Source organism: Odocoileus virginianus, chromosome 8, assembly GCF_023699985.2.
Source record: "Odocoileus virginianus isolate 20LAN1187 ecotype Illinois chromosome 8, Ovbor_1.2, whole genome shotgun sequence".
NCBI lineage: Eukaryota > Metazoa > Chordata > Mammalia > Artiodactyla > Cervidae > Odocoileus > Odocoileus virginianus.
In genome coordinates, this window is record NC_069681.1 from 461,859 (window position 1) to 484,306 (window position 22,448).

Sequence of the window (22,448 nt, forward strand, 5' to 3'; positions counted from 1 at the left end):
AGAAATGAATGAAAAAATGTCTCCTCACTTATAGCATTTACTTTCTATGAATGAAGAAAGATAGTGAACAGATACACATGATACATAGTGGTTGATAGTGTAGTGGAGGAAAAAATGAAGATTAAGAATAATCTTTAGCTTAATGAAGATTAAAAGAAGAGATTTTTATATGAAATATCATCTCTTTGTTCTATGATTATGTGTCCATTTTTTATAGCAAGAGGCAATGTGGAAATTTCCTGAGGTACTTAAAAACATGAAGTACTTAAAAAGAGTGAAATTAAAAGATTATTTAAAGTCTATCAGGGATCCATGAGCATGTTGGAAAACAATGGAAGACACAGCTGAGGTAAAAGTACCTATGTGATCAGGGGTGCCTTGAGGCAGAAGTGGGAGGCAGCTAGTATATGAATAAAAATAGAATATAAACAAGTGTATACCATGAACAAACACCAGAGTCAACATGTTCAGAATAGTCAAAAGTACAATGGTGGGTGGAAGAGGTATATTATGGAATAGTTGAGTAGGATAGAGAAGCTTTTATTGAATTACAGAAACTTTTTTTAGATTATGTCAAATCAAATTTTTAGTATATAATCTATTAATTGTGCATTTATATTGCTGCAAATTGAAGACAGTTATCTTTCAAGAGTTAAAGCTGGAGCAACAATTGGAGATTTCTAGACATATCTTAATATGTCTTGGGTCATGACTTTTGTTTTATTTAATTAGAAGAGATAGTTTGATCTGTAAACTTACTTTTCTACTACAATTATTCAGCATAAGTTGTTGGGCTTCTTTCTCATTTTGTATGTGTGACTTAAGAGAAATCTATACCCAAGCCCAGGTGTATTGCGCACTGAATAAACAACTGTGAAACTCAACATAAGTAAAAATGTTTTTTGTTTTGTTTTGTTTTGTTTTAATAAAGAAGTCCTAGAAGAATTTCTTTAACTTAACTTTCCTGACATAGTTAATGCTTTACTTAGTTTATTCTAAATTCTTTCCTATATTAATTGATTTTCGTGTATAGGGTGTTATGCCTCTTTATGAAGAGATATCATAGGAAAAATGATGCTACTTTTTTAAATGAAAACTTAAACACTAAATATAGAAAACTAATGAAGCTGACTGTCCCATAGAGTTGAACTTATATGCCCATCAAAGAGAGAATTGACCTCATTATTAGCAGCTTATAGGAAGTTCCAATGAACAAATGCAAAGGATACATTTTGCCAAGATTTTGTTTCTTGGCACTGATGCATAATCAAGTTGAATTTACTTTAATCAAGTAACTGCGGATCTGGAAAACAGAGCACAATTTGTAAAGTTCAAAGGAACACTTTGAAATTTCCCACATTTAAAACTTTTGTTACGCTCACGTCTAGACTAAACAGCGGAGGAGGCCATGGCAACCCACTCCGGTACTCTTGCCTGGAAAATCCCATGGACGGAGGAGCCTAGTAGGCTGCAGTCCATGGGGTCGCGAAGAGTCGGACACGACTGAGAGAATTCATTTTCACTTTTCACTTTCATGCATTGGAGAAGGAAATGGCAACCCACTCTGGTGTTCTTGCCTGGAGAATCCCAGGGACAGGGGAGCCTGGTCCGTTGCCGTCTGTGGGGTGGCACAGAGTTGGACACGACTGAAGCAACCTAGCAGCAGCAGCAGCAGCAGACTAAACAGAGGAACTCTATACCGTAATGAGTGACATAGTACTGAATCCTAAGGAACACTTCTTTATTATATTATATAGTGAAATAAAAGTCACTACTTAAAGCTCACTGGAATGATAATTTTAAAACTTTGTTTCAAAATGTAATGTCTTGATCAGTATACATATATGAAGTGTACTATTTTAATAAATTACAATTACCAACAAAGGGGCTTCCCTGGTGGCTCAGAGGTAAAGAATCCATTTGCAGACATGGATTCAGACCCTGGGTTGGGAAGATCCTCTGCAAAGGGAAATGGCAACCCATGTCAGTATTCTTCCCTGGAAAATCCCAAGGACAGGGGAATCTGATGGGCTACAGTTCATGGGCTCAAGAGATTTGGACAGAACTTAGCCACTAATCCACCACCACTACCACTATCAACAAAAAAATCTTATTTCACAAGCAACTTTTTCTTTCTTTTTTTTTTTTAACTTTTTCTTTATATCATAAATGGAAGCACTTGATTATTTCTTTATCAACAGCAGTTTATTGACTTACACCTCAAAAAATATCAACAAGTTCCACATTATATAAGCAATGACAGTGAAAAAAAAAATCAAAGGAGAACTAATTATAATTAAGGAAACTTCAAATTGCCCTCATCTCTGTAATCAGCAGTGCTAAGAAATACAGAACTAACCAGCACTCCTAGAAATATAATCATCAGTGATAGAAATATAGAAATGTAATCATCAGTGGCAGAAATATGAAAATATTACCACAGCAAGATAAGTTGGGAAAAACCATATAAGTCTTTAATGAATTGTTGGTAAAATTTATACATATTTTATGTCCATAAAGAAGCTTGGAAAGCTGGCTATCAAATTTACAAATATCTGTTAAACTGTTAACCACCACCCCAAGTCAAATCATGATTGTTATCCAAATCTTACAATTCTGAGTACTGGGTTTGGAGATGAGGTTTGCAAATCCCCTTAAAAGATGTTATCTGAACCAAAAGCCTTCACTTGATAAATACTTTCTACCTCTTTTTTCTTTTTTGATATGGAGAAAGACCATTATTACATCTCTGTGTGACACCTGAATATCTAACCATGTCATACAACAATCTCAGTCCTTGTAAATTGCTCTTTCCTAAGTTCCAGCCAACTTTTGAAGTAATATCTGATAATTACATAATTTATTCATTCAGTTGCCCTCAACTTTTACAATACATTGTTAGCTCTTCATTACAACCACATGTTGAAATACTTGAACTAAAGATGATAATGATACTACTTGTCCCAAGAAAGTATCAGTTAATTATGATCCCACATACATAATACTTTGCCCAATCATTTCTACTTAAAATGATCATGAGAATGTCTGTGTGGTGATCAACTGACACTTATGTGAGCATTTTATGAAATTCAAGTATTCAATAAAAATTCTAGGATGATCATATAATTTACCAAACCAATTATATCTGTTTTGATAATGGGAGTGAACACTATTAATAACTATATAAATATTAAAAAACTATATAAAAATTAAATGCTCTGTAGATAAAACCCCTACATTCCAAGTGTCTATTTATCAAAACTTTTAAGACTTATGGAAGGTAACTAAAAACTTAAGGAATGGAAATGGCTTAACTTCTTGTGTTGTTTTCAGTTCAGAGAGAGGGAAAACCACATTCTCAAAACTTGACAAAGATTTTTCTGTCACAAAGCATTCATGGGCTGTAGCCTGCTAGACTCCTGTGTCTATGGGATTCTCCAGGCAAGAATACTGGAGTGAGTTGTCATGCCCTCCTCCAGGGAATCTTTCCTACCCAGGGATCAGACCTAAGTCTCCCACATCGCAGGTGGATTCTTTATCATCTGAGCCACCAAGGAAGCTCTGAGAATTTGGAAGAAATTGTCAAAAGCTACTTCACAATTATCTATTATTCAAGGCTGAGTGATCTTTTAAATCTAGAATCAGAGTTTCATTTTGGAACTAGGGAAGTTTTCCTTCTTAAAAATGATACAACGTATACCCCTGCCTCCTTTAAGGTTATGGTTAAGAGGAGAGTGAGACCCTGATACCTGTCTGGAATTTTCTGCACCTGAGAATCCAGCATTAATGAAGTAAACATAAAACTGCTGATTATAATAGTATCTTTGTGAAGGAAAAAAAAGCACAAAATAAGGTAGAAGATCTACCAATAATTTGATGATCACCAACCACAACTGATCTTCTCTGTAGCTCAGATAGTAAAGAATCTGCCTGCAATGCAGGAGACCCACGTACGATCCCTAGGTCAGGAAGATCCTCTGGAGAAGGGAATGGAAATTCACTCCAGTATTATTGCCTGGAGAATCCCATGGACAGAGGAACCTGGTGGGCTGCAGTCCAAGGGGTCGCAAAGAGTTGGACATGACTGAGCAACTACTATTACTACCCACACCTAAATAATCCTGTGTTGTTTCTGGTTTGTCTTATTCTCCCTTTCATCACAATGACTGTTCACCACAATTTCCTTAAAAACTACTTCCTTTGATTCTCTAATCTTATTTCTCACTAAAAATAAAAGAATAAATTCTATCAGCCTTCTACTGATCTGAGAAATTCATCTAGAATAGCATTATATGCAGATGAGTAAAATACAATCAATATCATCCTCCCTCATTATTAGAATTTGAGTGCTGCTACAAATCCCTTTACATTTATCTAATGATTATGAAATTCTTTCTCTTGCAATTTTTTTTCTCCTTAACATTATGAGGAGAAAATGTTTCAAAGTTTAAATTCTGAACAGTTTAACAAAAGTTTTGAAAACTTACAAGGATGGCTCTCCAGATGTCAATTGTATTTTATTGAAAGATAATTCAATACTTCAGTAATATAATTAGAAAACTATGGATGATACAACAGTGATAATTTAATTTTACTATTGCATAATTCTTCTAGGCAATTCCACTCCTTGTCCATTTTGTCATTATTTTAGTCCTTTGTATTATGGACTAATAATTTACAAATAATGTTGAAATTATTTTTAGAATAATGAACTACAAAATATTTCAAAATTGTGCTTTGTTTTTGGAAGAATTCTAAAAAAAGAATAAAAGTTTCAAAAGATCAATTTTAGTAGATGATTAGAATTTTTAAATAAAAAGCTCAAAATTCCATTGAGTTCAATAAACCTTGATGATACAACAAGAAGTAAAGATGAAAGTTTGAGGTCACTTCTTTGGAAAAGATTCCTGCCAGTTGAGAACATAAATGTCAAAGACATAGTATTATGTATGGCAGAGGACTGACGTCATAAATATAAGCTCTATTGCTCTTCAGTTGCTTAGTTGTGTTGGACTTTGTGACCCCATGGACTGCAGCATGCCAGGCTCCTCTGTCCTCCACTATCTGCCAGTGTTTGCTCCAATTCATGCCCACTGAGTCAGTGATGCTCTCTCATCATCTCTTCCCTTGCTGTCCCTGCTCATTTTGCCTTCAGTCTTTCCCAGCATTAGCTTCTTTTCCAATGAGTCAGATCTTCATATCTGGTGGCCAAAGTATTGGAGCTTTAGCTTCAGGAACAATCCTTCCAATGAATATTCAGGGTTGATTTCCTGAAGCTTGATTGCCTGAAGGTTTATTTCCACAAGCTCTATTCTTAAAATGATCACAGAAAATACAACTAGAGCTTCTTCTTGCGTTTCCTGGCTTAACAAATTATATATCTTATTTTTATTTTTACCTTTCTTTTTCACTTCTCTACTGTATATGTAGGTTATTTGGTGGTTGTAGCATTTTTTTTTTTAATTCACACAACAAAGAATACCAGTGTCTCTCATAGCTAGAGAATTGAAAAAAAAAAAAAAAAAAGACACCAATTTAAATTCTAGCCTTGAGTTATATTTAGTAACTGAGTGTGACTTTAGTTTTTCTTTATCTGGGATAAGGTCAAACATTCTCAGTGTGTTTGTGGGAGAAAAGAAGTAACAGAGGTTCAGTTCAGTTCAATTTCTCAATCATGTCTGTCTCTTCGCAACCCCATGGACCACAGCATGCCAGGCCTCCCTGTCTATCACCAACTCCCAGAGTTGAACAATTCTTTTCACCAAGAAGAATTGTCCTGCTATGAGGGAAGCTGTAATCTTAGAAATGGAAATGTTCATGTGGCAGATGAAGGCTATATTTTATCTTTATAGGATTTACCCACAATAAAATATTTCACATAACATAAAAATTAATGGAATTTCAATGATTAATTTTGTGTTGCTCTCCCAGGTGGGCAGAAGGAATGGAGTAACCCTCAGAGTCCCAAATTCAATACGTGAGTGTAACCTCAAGAGATAAAAATAATTATCTTGAGGGGAGAACAAGATGGCAGAGGAGTAAGTGAACATGGAGTACATCGCTCTCCACGGATATATCAGGAACACACCTTCAGACACAGAAGTGCACACAGAACACCAGCTGAGAGTGGACAGGAGCACCTGACCAGCAGAAAAGAATATATAGGACCATGCAAAACTCGGTAGGATGAAGGAACTGGGGCAAAAACAGGAGAGTTAGTCGGACTAGAACTGCCCTCAGCAGGTGGGGGAGCTGAAACAGAGGTCCGATCCCCACATCAGGGCAATTGTCTGAGTCAGAGGAGAAACATCTAAGGTTGAGAGTGAAACAGCTGATCTGTGGCAGCCTAAATGGAATGAGAATCGACAGTCCTTGCCGCAGCCATATAATACCCCAGACAGGGACGTAGATCCCCTGGAAGGCGCAGAGGCTGGGAGCTGGAGTTTAGGGATTGTGCAGCAATCCCAGGGTGAAGGCCGATACTGACTGTGGAGAGATGGGCCAAGGGGACCTGAGAGAGGAGACTGTGGTGGTAAATGCCTGTGGAGGAAAACCGGGCAGACGTGGAAGCAAGGTGATACTGCTTGAGTCATGCATAGAGAGTGGAGTCATCACCATCGCCTCTCTCCCCCCATCATCGCCAATTAAAGTGTAGAGAGGCTGACCCAGCAAATGCCTGATGCACTAAAATACAGAGTAGGACCCCGCCCAGGGTGCTCCTTTAAGTGACTGATGCGCCAAATTACCGAGTAGGACCCCAGATGGGGAGCCCTTCTATATACCTGATGTGTGGAAAAAAGAGAAGGACCCAAGGCAAGGGAGCCCTCTAAGTGCCTGAATGGGTGGAGCTATGGAGATAGACTGTCCAAAGTAGCCATCTGATCACCAAGCTACAAGAGGCTTGGAAAAAGATTCTGATAGGGTCATAACTCCTGGGGTGGGGACAGTCTGTGTCCCTGCACACTTGGTGCCCCCAGGGTCCCCAAAAGCTAAGCAGCTGTGCCACCTTCACGCTCAACCCTCACTGGGGTAGAGCTGCCACAGGCAAAAAGAATCTTGCATTTATGCACACAGGGTCATTTCAGTAGTTTCCGATTCTTTGTGACGCTATAGCCTGTGGCCTACCAGGCTTTTCTGTCGGGGTGGGGGGTTCTCCAGACAAGAAGACTGGAGTGTACAGGCCAATACTGTTAGTCATACCCTTCAAGAGCAGTATATTTCCTGCTGCCCTCACTGCCAACTCCTCTGAGTACCTGGTATGGCCAGAACCCCTGCTACCCAAGAAGTTGTACCACTTCCATACCTGGCCCTCACAGGGGCAAGCCCTAGTCCTCACAACCAAACCCCAGTGGATGACTCACATGCAGAGGTGGAAATAAAACACAATTGATACCCAGGGACAGTGTGACTAAGGAAGAAAACCCAAAACCTTCCCACCAGTTCTGCAAGCTGCAGATTAAATCCAAATGATTAACTAGGCAAACTCTGACTATGGAATATACCAAAGGTGGAGCACTCCAACAAAAGAAAATAAACTAGTTCTGATAGCTGTGGACATTGGAGGCAAGAACACACAGGAATAGGACCAGATTAGACTTTGAGCTGTCCCCACAACAGATCCAGAGATCAGCACAGTGTTGGAGGACATCCTGGAGATGAGATGGGCTGACTCCCAGCGAGTTAAACGACTCTTGACAGCAGTGACTCAAGAAAAACATTTATTATTCTTGTGGTTTGACTTGTACTATAGATCCATTTGGAATGTTTTTCTTATTTCTTTCAGTTTATTTTCACTCTCTGCTGTAGTTGTTGATTTTATTGGCACTATGAAACCTAATTAAGCTTTTGAGCTTTTCTTTTTCTTTCTTTCTTTTTTTAATCAGTCACATTTTTTGTTGCTATTATAAACCCCTGCCTCAACATTGAGCTTTTGCAGTTCTGGAAAATTTTCCCTTTTTTCTTTTTCTTTTTTTTTTGGGGGGTTGTTGTTGTTTTGTTTTCTTTTAAAAAATTTTCAAGCCTATTTTTATTTTTTTCTACTTTTAGTCTTTTTGTTTGCTTTTCCTACTGTTCTTTCCCCCTTTGCAGTTAATCTTTAATATATATAAATCTTCTTTATCCACCTCTATTTAACTTTGCATATCTATTATTTATTTATTTATTTCCTTTCCTCTCAACATATTTTTAGTTTTATTTTAATTGCTTTAATTCCCAATTGGCACCTTGCTTTACTTTTGTTTTCCAGTTTGTGCTTTAGTTAGATTTGTTCTGGTAGACATAATTTTCACTTTCCTTTGCTCGCTGGGTCAACCTAATGCAATTTATTTTTGTTAGACTTTATTTTTTGTAGACTGTTTTGATTTTGCTTGTGGATCTATATGTATATGTGTATATTCTGTCACACTTCATTGTTGTTGCAAACCTCTGCCTCTATGTTGGGTTTTTGCAGTTCTGTGGCATTTTCTTTCTTTTTTGCTGTTTTGTTTTTCTTCTTCCATTTCTTTTTTCCTTTTTTTAAAAAAATACTTTTAACTTTTCAATTGTTTAAAACTATTAAATTTGTTCTACATTTATTCTTTCTTTGCTTTTCTTACTGTTCTTTTCCCCTTGCAGTTAATCTTTGATGGATATAAATATTCTTCAATTACATTGATTTAACATTGATATCTATTCTTTCTTTCCTTTCCTATCAACATATTTGTTAGTTTTGTTTTCATTGCTTTATTGCTCACTTTACACCTTGTTTTAGTTTTGTCTTCCACTTTGTGCTTTAGTTAGTTTTGATCCTAATTGGTAAATATTATTTTTTATTTCCTTTATTGATGGGTCAGTCTGTTGTACTTTATTTTTCTGGACTGTTTTGACATTGTTGATGGGTGTAAATGTATATGTGTATATTCCACTATTTAAATATCATCTGCCTGATTTTGTAACTTCCATTTGCCTGGGGTTCACCTTTGGTTTCTCATTTTTGGATATTTGATTTAATCTCACTTAATGCCATAACAATCCACTTGTGGAATCTTCGTTCCTGACCAGAGATCAAGCCCTGAGCCTTTGGAGTGGAAACACTGACTCCAAGGTCTTAAACTATCAGAGAACTAACCCTAGGGAGTACAAACAGTGAGAACTCACACAAAGGAAACCAATTGAATACAAGACCAAGTATCATGCACCCAACAGTAGCACCCTATGCAGGACAGCTCACTTAAACATCAAAAAAAACCAAGAATGGAAACCCAACCATCAACAGAAAGGATTACCACCTCACTCAGCATTGTCCATCAGAGGAAAAACAAACAAACAAACAAAAATTTCAGCACAAATCTCACACTATACAAAGCTGACACAAACCACTGGACCAACCGTAGGAGTGCAGGAAACAAAAGGAAGAAAAAATTCAACTGAGAAGTCTGAGTAAAGGAAATCTCAAACACAATAAGTTAAATTAAAAAAAAATAAGAAGAAAGAATAGAAAGAAAATGTAGAGAAATACTGCACAAATGGAGGAACAAACTAGAAACACAGAAGTCCAAATAAATGAAGAGGAAATAGGCAAACGACCTGAAAAGATTTCAGAATAATGATAGTAAAGATGATAAAAAACATAGAAAACTAAATGGAGAAAATGTAAGAATCAATTGACAAAGACCTAGAATAATTAAAGAATAAACATACAGAAACAACATCATTACTGAAATGAAAAATACTCTAGAAGGAATCAATAGCAGAATATCTGAAGCAGAAGAATAATCAGTGAGCTGGAAGAGAAAATGGTGGTAATAACTTCTAAAGAGAAGAATAAAGTAAAAAGAATGAAAAGAACTGAGAATAGTCTCAGAGATATCTGGAACAATATCAGACACACCAACAGTGGAATTATAGGGGTCCCAGAAGATGAAGAGAAAACAAAAGTGTATGTGAAAAATTTTGAAGAGATTATAGCTGAAAATTTCCCAACATGGAAAAGGAATAGTCAATCAAGTCCACGAGGCACAAAGAGTCCCATACAGGATAAGCCCAAGGAGAAATATGCCAAGCACATACTAATCAAACTAACAAAGATTAAACACAAAGAAAGAATATGAAAAGCAGCAAGGGAAAAGCCACAAGTAACATACAAGGGAAACATCATATGCTTAACAGCTGATCATTCAGCAGAAACTCTGCAGGCCAAAAGGGAATGACAGGATATATTTAAAGTACTGAAAGGAAAAAAATCTACAACCAAGATTATTGTAACCATCTACCATCTCATTCAAAACTGATGGAGATATCAAAAGCTTTTTAGACAAGCAAAAGTTAAGAGAATTCAGTACCACTAAACCAGCTTTTCAATAAATGTTAAAGCAACTTATATATAGTCAAGAAATACAAGAGAAGAAAAAGATCTTCAAAATCAACCCCAAACAATTTAAAAAAAATGTCAATAGAAACATATGCATCAGTAATTACTCTAAATGTAAATGGTTAAATGCTCCAAGCAAAAGACACAACAGGCTAACCGGATATAGAAACAAGACACATATTTATGCTGTCTATAAGAAATGCACTTCAGACCCAAAGACACATATAGACTGACAGTGATAGGATGGGAAAAAAATATTCCTTGGAAATGGGAGGCAAAAGAGAGCTAGAGTAGCAATCCTCATTTCAGACAAAATAGACCTTAAATAAAGAAGATTACAAGAGATAAGGAAGGACACTACAAAATAATCAAGGTATCAATCCAAGAGGAAGACACAACTATTATAAATATCTGTGCATCCAACATAGGAGCACCTCAGTACATAAGACAAACATTAACAGACATAAAAGGAGAAATTGACACCACAATAATAATAGTAGACTTTAACAGCCCACTTACACCAAAGAACAGATCATCAAAACAATATTAATAAGGAAACACAAGTCTTAAAGGATACATTAAATGAGATGGATCTCATTGATATTTTCAGGACATTCCATCCAAATGCAGAAGAACACACCTTCTTCTTAAATGCACATGGAAAATTCTCCAGGATAGACCACATCTTGGGTCACAAATCAAACCTCAATAAATTTAAGAAAATTGAAATTGCATAAAGCATCTTCTCTGACCATAAGCTAGGAGACAGATATCAATTATAAGAAAACAAAACAAAACAAACAAAAACAAATAAACAAACAAACAAAATAAAACCCTAAACTGAAAGAAACACAAGCAAATGGAGATTAAACAGCATGTTTCTAAATAACCAAAAGTTTATTGAAAAAATAAAAAAGAAATCAAAAAAATTTCTGGAAAGAAATGACAATGAAACACACAACTGAAAACCTGTGGGATGCAGGAAAAACATTTCTCAGAGGAAAGTTTATAGCAATAAAATCCTACCTCAAGAAACAAAAAAAACATTGATAGACAACCTAACTTTTCACCTAAACCTGCTGGAAAAAGAACAAGCCCCCCCCCCCCCGAAAAAAAAAAATTAGAAGGAAAGAAATCATAAAGATTTGAGCAAAAATAAATGAAAAAGAAATAAAAGAAACTATATAAAAGAAACTATATTAAAGATTAATAAAACTAAAAGCTGGTTCTTTGAGACAATAAACAAAATTTACAAACCTTTAGCCACACTCATCAAGAATGAAAGATAAAAGAAACAAATCAACAAAATTAGAAATGAAAAAGGAGACGTTACACCAGACAATGCAAAAATACAAAGGATTATAAGAGACCATTATAAACAACTATATGGCAAGTAAATGGATAACGTGGAAGAAATGGACGGATTCTTAGATAAGTTCCATTTTCCAAGATTGAACCAGGAAGCAGTAGAAATTATGAAAAGCCCAATTACAAGCACTGAAATTGAAGCTGTGGTAAAAAAAAAATCTCCCGGAAAACAAAAACCCAGGATCAGATGGATTCACAGCAGAATTCTATCAAACATTCAGGGAAGAGATAATGGCTATCCTTCTAAAACTCCTTCAGAAAATTGCAGACGAAGACATACTTCCAAACTCATTCTATGAGGCCACCATTACCCTGATACCAAAACCAGACAAAGATAAAACACAAAAAAGAAAACCTCAGGCCAATATCACTGATGATTATAGATGCAAAATTATCAACACACTTTTAGCAAACAGAATTCAGCAACACATCAAAAAGCTCATACACCATGATCAAGTTGGGTTTATTCCAGGAATGTAAGGATTCTTCAATATATGCAAATCAATCAATGTGGTACAACATGTTAACAATTTGAAAGATAAAAACCATATGATAATCTCAGTAGATGCAGAAAAAGCCTTTGACAAAATTCAGGACCCCTGTATGATTAAAACTCTTAAAAAAATGTGCACTGAAGGAACCTACCTCAATGTAATAAAGGCCATATATGATAAGCCTATAGCAAGTGTTCTTCTCAGTGATGAAAAGCTGAAAGCATTCCCCCTAAGATCAGCAACAAGACAAGGGTGTCTACTTTCACCATTATTCAACATATTTTTAGAAGTGCTAGATACAGCAATCACAGAAGAAAAAGAAATAAAAGGAATACAGATCAGAAAATAAGAACTAAAGCTATATTTACAGATGACATGATACTCTACATAGAAAACCCTAAAGACAGTATCAGAAAATTACTAGAGCTAACAGATGAATTTAGCAAAGTTACAGGATACAAGAGCAATATACAGATGTCACTTGTATTTCTATATACTAACAATTAAAAATCTTAAAGAGAAATTAAAGAATCAATCTCACTCACCATTGCAACAAAAAGAATAAGATATCTAGAAATAAACTTATCTAAGGAGAAAAAGAACTGTACACAGAAAATTGTAAGACACTGATGAAACAGATCAAAGGTGACATAAAAAGATGGGGAGATAATACATGTTCCTGGGTAGGAAGAGTCAATATGGGAAAATGATTATACTACCAAATGCAATCTACAGGTTAAATGCAATCCCTATCAAAATACCAATAACATTTTTCACAGAACTAGAGCAAAACATTTTACAATTTATGTGGAAACACAAAAGACCCGAATAGCAAAAGCAGTCTTGAGAAAGAAGAATGGATCTGGATAAATCAATCTTTCTGATTTCAAATTAGACTACAAAGTTACAGTCATCAAGACAGTATGATACTGCCACAAAAACATAAATATAGGCCAAAGGAACAAAATAGAACACCCAGAAATAAACCCATGCACCTATGGGCACCTTATTTTGACAAAGGAGGCAAGAATATAAAATGGGGTAAAGACAGCCTCTTCAACAAATGGTGCCGGGAAAACTGGACAGCTATATCTAAAAAAAATGAAATTAGAATACTCCCTAACACAATACATAAATAAAAACTCAAAATGGATTAAAGACCTAAATGTAAGACCAGAAACTATAAAACTCTTAGAGGAAAACACAGGCAGAACAATCGATAATGTAAATCAAAGTAGATCCTCTTTACCCCACCTCCTAGAGTAATGGAAATAAAAACAAAAGGAAACAAATGGGACCTGATTAAACTTAAACATTTTTGCACAGCAAAGGAAACTGTAAGCAAGGTGAAAAGACAACCTTCAGAATGGGAGAAAATAATAGCAAATGAAACAACTGACAAAGGATTAATTTTCAAAGTATACAAGCATCTTATACAACTCAATGCCAGAAAAACAAACAGCTCAATCAAAAAAGTGGGAAAAAGACCTAAACAGACATATCCCCAAAGATGACATACAGATGGCTAGCACATGAAAAGATGCTCAACATTCCTTTATTAGAGAAATGCAAGTCAAAACTGCAATGAGATATCACCTCACACTGGTCATCATAAAAAAGCCTACAAATAATATATGCTGGAAAGGGTGTGGAGTAAAGGGAGCACTCTTGTACTGTTGGTGAGGATATAAACTCATACAGCCGCTATGGAAGACGGTATGGTGATTCCTTAAAAAAAAAAAAAAAAAAAACTAGGAATAAAAGCAGCATATGACCCAGCAATTGCACTCCTAGGAATATACCCTGCGGAAACCAAAAGTGAAAAAGACACATCTATCCCATTGTTCATTGCAGCAGTATTTACAATAGCTAGAACCTGGAAGCCACCTGCATGTCCATTGACAGATGACTGGAGAATTTGTGGTACATATACACAATGGAATATTGCTCAGCCATAAAAAGGAACACAGTTGACTCAGTTCTGATGAGGTTAATGAACCTAGAACCTATAATACTGAGTGAACTAAGTCATAAAGAGAAAGATAAACATAATATTCTAACAAACATGTACAGAATCTCAAAAAATGGTACTGAAGAATTATTTACAGGGCAACAATGGAGAAACAGACATAGAGAAAAGACCTATGGACATTGGGAAAAGGGAGGAAGGGGTGAGATGTATGGAAAGTGAAACATGGAAACTTATATTACCATATGTAAAGCTGATAGCCAATGGGAATTTTCTGTATGGCTTAGGAAAATTAAACAGGGGCTCTGTATCAACCTAAAGGACTGGGATGGGGAGAGAGATGGGAGGAGGTTCAAAAGTGAGGAAATATAAGTACACCTATGGCTGATTCCTGCTGAGGTTTGACAGAAAACAACAAAATTATGTAAAGCAATTTTCATTCAATAAAAAATAATAATAATTAAAAAGAAATAAAGCAAGCAAGCAAACAAACAAAAAAGAATGATCTTGGTTCCTTTCCAAGGCAATCCATTCAACATCACAGTAATCCAAGTCAATGCACCAGCCACTAAAGCAGAAAAATCTTAAGTTGAACCATTCTATGAAGATTTATAAGACTTTCTAGAACTAACACACACACACACACACACACACACACACACACACACACAAAGAAGTCCTTTTCATTATAGTGGGCTGGAATGCAAAAGTGGGAAGTTAAGAGAGTCCTGGAGCTATAAAAGGAAACAGGGCAAAGACTAACATTCTTGCCAAGGGAACACACTGGTCATAGCAAACATCCTGTTCCAACAACACAAATTGACTGTACACATGGACATCACCAGAAGATCAATGCTGAAATCAGATTGATTATATTCTTTGCAGCCAAAGATGGAGAAGATCTATACAGTCAACAAAAACATGATACCTGTAGATTATAAGGGCTGAGATCATCAGCTCCTTATTGCAAAATTCAGGTTTAAACTGAATAAAGTATAGATTCTTCAGCTTCATCAGTTCTTCAAAACCACTAGGCTATTCAGGTATTCAGTTCAGCTCAGTTCAGTCGCTCAGTCATGTCCGAATCTTTGTGACACCATGAACTGCACCATGCCAGGAATCCCTGTCCATCACCAACTCCAATCCAAACCGATGTCCATTGATTCGGTGATGCCATCCAAACATCTCATCCTCTGTTGCCCCCTTCTCTTCCTGCCCTCAAGCTTTCCCGCATCAGGGTCTTTCCAAAGGGTCAGCTCTTTGCATCAGGTGGCCAGACTATTGGAGTTTCAGCTTCAACATCAGTCCTTCCAATGAACACCTAAGACTGATCTCCTTTAAGATGGACTGGTTGGATCTCCTTGCAGTCCAAGGGACTCTCAAGAGTCTTCTGCAACACCACAGTTCAAAAGCACCAATTCTTTGGTCCTCAGACTTCTTTATAGTCCAACTTTCACATTGATACATGACCACTGGAAAAACCATAGCCTTGACTAGATGGACCTTTGTTGACAAAGTAATGCTATCTAAATTGGTCATAATCTTCCTTCCAAGGAGTAAGTGTCTTTTAATTTCATGGCTGTGATCACCATCTGCAGTGATTTTGGAGCCCAGAAAAATAAAGTCAGCCACTGTTTGCACTGTTTCACCATCTATTTGCCATGAAGTGATGGGATCAGATGCCATGATCTTAGTTTTCTGAGTGTTGAGTTTAAGCCACCTTTTTCACTCTCCTCTTTCACTTTCATCAAGAGGTTCTTTAGTTCTTCTTCACTTTCTGCCATAAGAGTGGTGTCATCTGCATATCTGAGGTTATTGATATTTCTCCTGGCAATCTTGATTCCAGCTTGTGCTTCCTCCAGCCCAGCATTTCTCATAATGTACTCTGCATATAAGTTACATAAGCAGGGTGACAATATACAGCCTTGACGTACTCCTTTTCCTATTTGGAACCAGTCTGTTGTCCCATGTCCAGTTCTAACTGTTGCTTCCTGACCTGCATACAGGTTTCTCAAGAGGCAGGTCAAGTGGTCTGGTATTCCCATCTCTTTCAGAGTTTTCCACAGTCTATTGTGATTCACATAGTCAAAGATTTTGACATAGTCAATAAAACAGAAATGGATGGTTTTTTTTTTTTTTTTTTTTATGGAACTCTCTTGCTTTTTCGATGATCAAGCAATTTTGCAATTTAATCTCTTGTTCCTCAGCTTTTTGTAAAACCAGTTTGAAAATCTGGAAGTTCATGGTTCACATATTGCTGAAGACTGGCTTGGAGAGTTTTGAGCATTTCTTTACTAGCCTGTGAGATGAGTGTAATTGTGCAGTAGTTTGAGCATTTTTTGTCATTGTCTTTCTTTGGGATTGGAATGAAAACTGACCTTTTCCAGTCCTGTGGCCACTGTTGAGTTTTCCAAATTTGCTGGCATATTGAGTGCAGCATTTTCACAGCATCATCTTCCAGGATGTGAAATAGCTCAACTGGAATTCCATCACCTCCACTAGCTTTGTTCATAGTGATGCTTCCTAAGGCCAACTTGACTTCACATTCCAGAATGTCTGGCTCTAGGTGAGTGATTGCACCATCATGATTATCTGGGTCGTGATGATCTTTTTTGTTCAGTTCTTCTGTGTATTCTTGGCACCTCCTCTTAATATATTCTGCTTCTGTTAAGTCCCTACCATTTCTGTAGGGACTATCAGAGCTAGTCCCTTAAATCTATTTCTCACTTCCACTGTATAGTCATAAGGGATTTGATTTAGGTCATACCTGAATGGTGTAGTGGTTTCTCCACTTTCTTCAATTTCAGTCTGAATTTGGCAACAAGGAGTTCATGATCTGAGCCACAGTCAGCTCCTGGTCTTGTTTTTGCTGGCTGTATAGAGTTTCTCCATCTTTGGCTACAAAGAATATAATCAATTTGATTTTTGTGTTGATCATCTGGTGATGTCCATGTGTAGAGTCTTCTAAATCAAATCCCTTGTGATTATAACTGAAGGTGACAAATAAAATCAAGGGATTATATTTGGATGACAAAGTGGCTAAAGAACAATGGATGGGGGTTTGTAACATTGGACAGAAGGTGGAGACCAACACATCCCCAAGAAAAAGCAATGCAAGAAGGGAAATTGGTTGTCTGAGGATGCTTTACAAATAGCTGAGAAAAGAAGAGAAATGAAAGGCAAAGGATAAAGCAAAGATAAACCCAACAAAATGCAGAATTCCAGGTAATTGTAAGGAGAGATAAGAAAGCCTTGGTAAGTGAACAATGCAAAGAAATAGAGGGAAACACTAGCAATCTCTACAACAGTTGGAGATTCCAACAGAACATTACATGCAATGTTAGACACAATAAAGGAAAGAGATGGTAAGGACTTGCAGAAGCAGAAGAGATTAAGAAGAGCTAGCAAGAACATATAGAAGAACAGTATAAAAAAGGTCTTACTGACCCAGATAACCACAACGTGTTCATGCACCTAGAGTCAGATATCCTATAGGGTGAAGTCAAGTGGGCCTTAGAAAGCACTACTATGAACAAGACTAATGGAGGTAATGGAATTCCAGCTAAGCTATTTCAAATCCTAAAAGATAATACTGTTAAAATGCTGCACTCAGTATGCCAACAAATTTGGAAAACTCAGCAGTGAGCACAACACTGGAAGAAGTCAGTTTTCATTGTGATACCAAAGAAAGGCAATGTCAAGGAATGTTCAAATTACCACACAATTGCACTCATTTCACATAGCAGCAAGATTATACTAAAAATCCCTCAAGCTAGGCTTCAGTAGTACTTGAATTGAGAACTTTCAGATATATAAGCTGGATTTAGAAAACACAGATGAACTAGGGGTCAAGTTGTCAATGTACACTGGATCATAGAAAAAGCACGGGAATTCCCCCCTGCCCCTCCCCTCTCAAAAAAAAAAAAAAAAAAGACAAACACATCTAGTTCTGTTTCATTGATTATGCTAAACACTTTGACTGTGTGGATCAAAACAAACTAGAAAATTCTTTGTTGGTTATATTGTTCAATGGGTCAGTCATGTCCCGCTCTTTGCAACCCCATGGACTGCAACTTGCCACGCTTCCCTGTCCATGTTGACTCAAAAGATGTAAAACTTGAGAGCTGCAAGTTAAGTTTTATTTGGGACAAAATGATGCCTGCAGCCCATGAGGCAGCATCTCAGATAACTCTGAGATACTGTTCCAAAGCAGCAGTCGGGGAAGGTCAATACATAAGGTTTTAGTGAAAGAGGAGTTCAGTACCATGAAGTACTCATTTTGCAAAAGGTTTTTTGTTAGTCATGAGGATCTGATGTCACCATGAAGGTATTTAGTGCTTCTCTAGATATGAGGAGATGCAAGGATTAAAATCTGTCCCTAAAACTTCCAATTATCTAAAGACTAGCCCCACTAGATTCCCTGGAGCACAGAGTGCCTCACTCCAGCCTGAACTCCCTCAGGGGTTGTTGAAGGTAAATAGCTATAGCAGCATGGGGTTCAATCTCCATACAGGCAGTTGGAAAATGCCTTTATTGTTCAGCCATTGGCAATACTCTTGATAAGTGCCAGTTTGTAGTTGACATGGCCCCCTTCCAATCATAAATACAACAATTTGTAGTTGACATGGCCCCCTTCCAATCATAAATACAACAATACTCTGGGGGGAATTTCATGACCATTTTGTCACACATTGCTGGAAAGTCTCATTTCCAGTTCTGAAGAAGGTTTTTGTTGACAGGCTACTCAATGTGCTGTTAGAACTTGGTCTTAATAGCCAGAGATGTCTGGAGACCTGTCTTCTTGTTATGGTCCAGGAAAGTATTCCCATTGGTTACATCTTCCCATATCTAGAATTACACCATTACAATCATTGATCATATATCAAGCTATACATTTGATCAGCTGCTTCAAGTCTAGCCTTCATTTTCATTGGAGACTCAGTCATACACTTGGTAATACAAGAAATTATAATCTTGTGAAACAAGCAAAATACAAATGGGTGCAGTTAATAACATTAGTGGAATTATAACCAGCCCAGGTTGGGTGCATGAGACAAGTGCTCGGGCCTGGTGCACTGGGAAGACCCAGAGGGATCGGGTGGAGAGGGAGGTGGGAGGGGGGACTGGGATGGGGAATGCATGTAAATCCATGGCTAATTCATTTCAATGTATAACAAAAACTACTGTAATGATGTAAAGTAATTAGCCTCCAACTAATTTAAAAAAAAAAGTAAATATTTTACCCATGAGCCTCCCACGCAAAACCAGTTGTTTTTGTTTTTTTTTTTTTTTTTAAAGATCACCAAGACTAGGGAATGGGCCACTTAAGAAATCTGATATTTCCTGCAGTTCTTTAAATGTGTTGCATTAAAGGACTTATCAGGTATGAAAATAAAGCATTCACTTTGAATTTTAATGCACACATCTTCCTGAAATGGTGTAAGGTGTCAAAGCCCTGCAGTTGTGTAAAATTTCCTTTCTCATTATTGAGATCTCAGAATTTAATAGGCTATAGCCTGGTTACCAATTAAAGCTTATGAAAGTTGTTAAGGCTTTGATATGGCCAATTACATCCTCTAATCGCATTGAAGGCACACACACACACATACACGAACAAAGATGCTAAATGGTCATACCAACAGAATACAGATCTTTGACACATTGGGATCAAATGGTATATTGGTTAGGGTTACCTCTAATTTATTACTGTATATGACCTAAAATTCATAGGAATCCCAGGCAACACCTTCGTATCCAACCCTGTAGATTTCAAGACCATAAATTAGTGTTAAAAATCCACTGAGTTACATACCAATCACTCTCTCTAAGGGTAAAAAAAAAAGTTATAGTTCATCAACAACCTGTGCCTTGTCTCATAATTACCAGGTTGATGATTTTTAGTATGAATTAATCCTTCCCAACATAGAGTAAGCAGAAGATACTAAGAAAAATAACTATACAAAAAAGGTTTTCATGAGCCAGATAGTCACCATAGTATGATTACTCACCTGGAGCCAGACATCCTGGAATGTGAAGTCAAGTGGGCCTTAGGAAGTATCACTATGAACAAAGCTAGTGAAGGTGGTGGAATTCCAGTTTCAAATCCTGGAATTTTATTTCAAATCCTAAGAGATGATGTTGTGAAAGTGTTGCCCTCAATATGCCAGCAAATTAGGAAAACTCAACAGTGGCCACAGGACTGGAAAATATCAGTTTTCATTTCAATCCCAAAGAAAGGCAATGCCAAAGAATGTTCAAGCTATCCCACAAATGAACTCATCTCACAGGCTAGCAAAGTAATGCTTCAAATTCTTCAAGCCAGTCTTCAACAGTGCATAAACCATGGACTTCCAGATGTTCAAGCTGCATTTAGAAAAGGCAGAGGAGGCTCCAATAGTTTGCTGCTCGAGGAGACAAGTCTCGCTGAGTAAAGACGCCAAAAATGAGAAGTGACTAGCTGGGAGCCAAGACGGAAAACTAGAGAATGGGAGATAAAGTGGCCTCATGAATAGGAATGCCTGCCCAGACACCAGAATTGGAGATGATGGATGAAGATCGGTTAATTGAAGGAGTCTTGGATAAATTTGTTAATTGTCATGAGCAAACATATGAAGAATTTCTGAGAACGTTCACTCATCTTTCAAAAGATAATGTGACCAAGAGAAGCCTTTGGAACTAATTCTTCAGAAAACAATTTTACTTCAATAAAATTTACTCAGAGAAATTAACCAAATGATCACCATCTTAGCAATAAAGTCATGTTTCTTCGTACTTCATCACAATGTTCAGAAGAGGAGCAGATAATGATAGATGATGGCCAAAAAGCTGACAGTTGCTTTCAAGGTGATCTGAATTGAGCAGGGGAGGTGAAGGTAGACAATTTCCTTGATATAGAAGATTTAGACCTGGATGAAGAGATTAATCCCCAACTGAGCAAGGACGTGCTGCTGCTTCCAGGACAAGTGGAGCAGGAAGTGAGCTTGAGTGTTCCCTCTTACATTCCTTCTGTGGCCAGCCAGCCTCTCACCCCTGGAACGAAGCCCGGGCCCACTGTGAAAGGAGCAGACAAACAAAGGGAAGAGATCCTTGGAGATGAAGTTCAGCCATTCTCGCTTGATGAAGAATTCGATTACGATGTAGTGGTGCTAACCCCCAAGTTCAGTCCTGCAGAGCTGAATGCCATCAAAGAGCTATCCAAGCAGAAGACAAAAGAACGCAGACTTAAAGGAGCCCCATGACTGATCCACCCAGACGTCTTTACATTTACTTTTATTTTGTTCTTGCTCAAGTAACATGAAATTAAAAGATAAACCTGTTGTAATCCCCTTTAAAAAAAAGAAAGAAAGAAAGAAAAGGCAGAGGAACCAGAGATCAAATTGCCAACATCCGATGGACCATCAAAAAAGTGAGAGAGTTCCAGAAAAAAAAAAAAAAAAATCTACTTCTGCTTTATTGACTATGCCAAAGCCTTTGATTGTGTGGATCACAACAAACTGTGTAAAATTCTCAAACAGATGGGAATACCAGACCACTGGACCTGCCTCTTGAGAAATCTGTCTGCAGGTTAAGAAACCATAGAACCTGACATGGAACAACAGACTGGTTCCCAATCAGGAAAGGAGTACGCCAAGGCTTTATATTGTCACCCTGCTTATTTAACTTATATGCAGGGTACATCATGAGAAATGCTGGACTGGAGAAGCACAAACTGGAATCAAGATTTCCAAGAGAGATAACAGTAACCTCAGATACGAAGATGACACCACCCTTATGGCAGAAAGCAAAGAAGAGCTAAAGAACCTCTTGATGGAAGCGAAAGAGGAGAGTGAAAAAGTTGGCTTAAAACTCAACATTCAGAAAACTAAGATCATAGCATCTGGTCCCATCACTTCATGGCAAATAGATGGGGGAACAATGGAAAGAAACAGAGACAAAACCTTTTTTGGGAGTCCAAAATCACTGCATATTGTGACCTTGGCCATGAAATTAAAAGACTCTTACTCTTTGGAAGAAAAGTTATGACCAACCTAGACAGCATATTAATAAGCAGATGTGTTACTTTGCCAGACAGGTCTGTCTAGTCAAAGCTTTGCTTTTTCCTGTAGTCATGTATGGATGTGAGAGTTGGACTGTAAAGAAAGCTGAGTGCTGAGGAATTGATGCTTTTGAACTGTGGTGTTGGAGAAGACTTGAGAGCCCCTTGGACAGCAAGGAGATCCAACCAGTCCATCCTAAGGAAAATCAGTCCTGAATATTCATTGGAAAGACT

General features: G+C 37.1%; 1 pseudogene; it reads left to right on the plus strand.

Annotated features, from left to right (window-relative positions):
- The first annotated feature begins 20,571 nt into the window (after positions 1 to 20,571).
- LOC139036207 (intraflagellar transport-associated protein pseudogene) lies at positions 20,572 to 21,421 on the plus strand (annotated as a pseudogene).
- Positions 21,422 to 22,448: the final 1,027 nt, after the last annotated feature.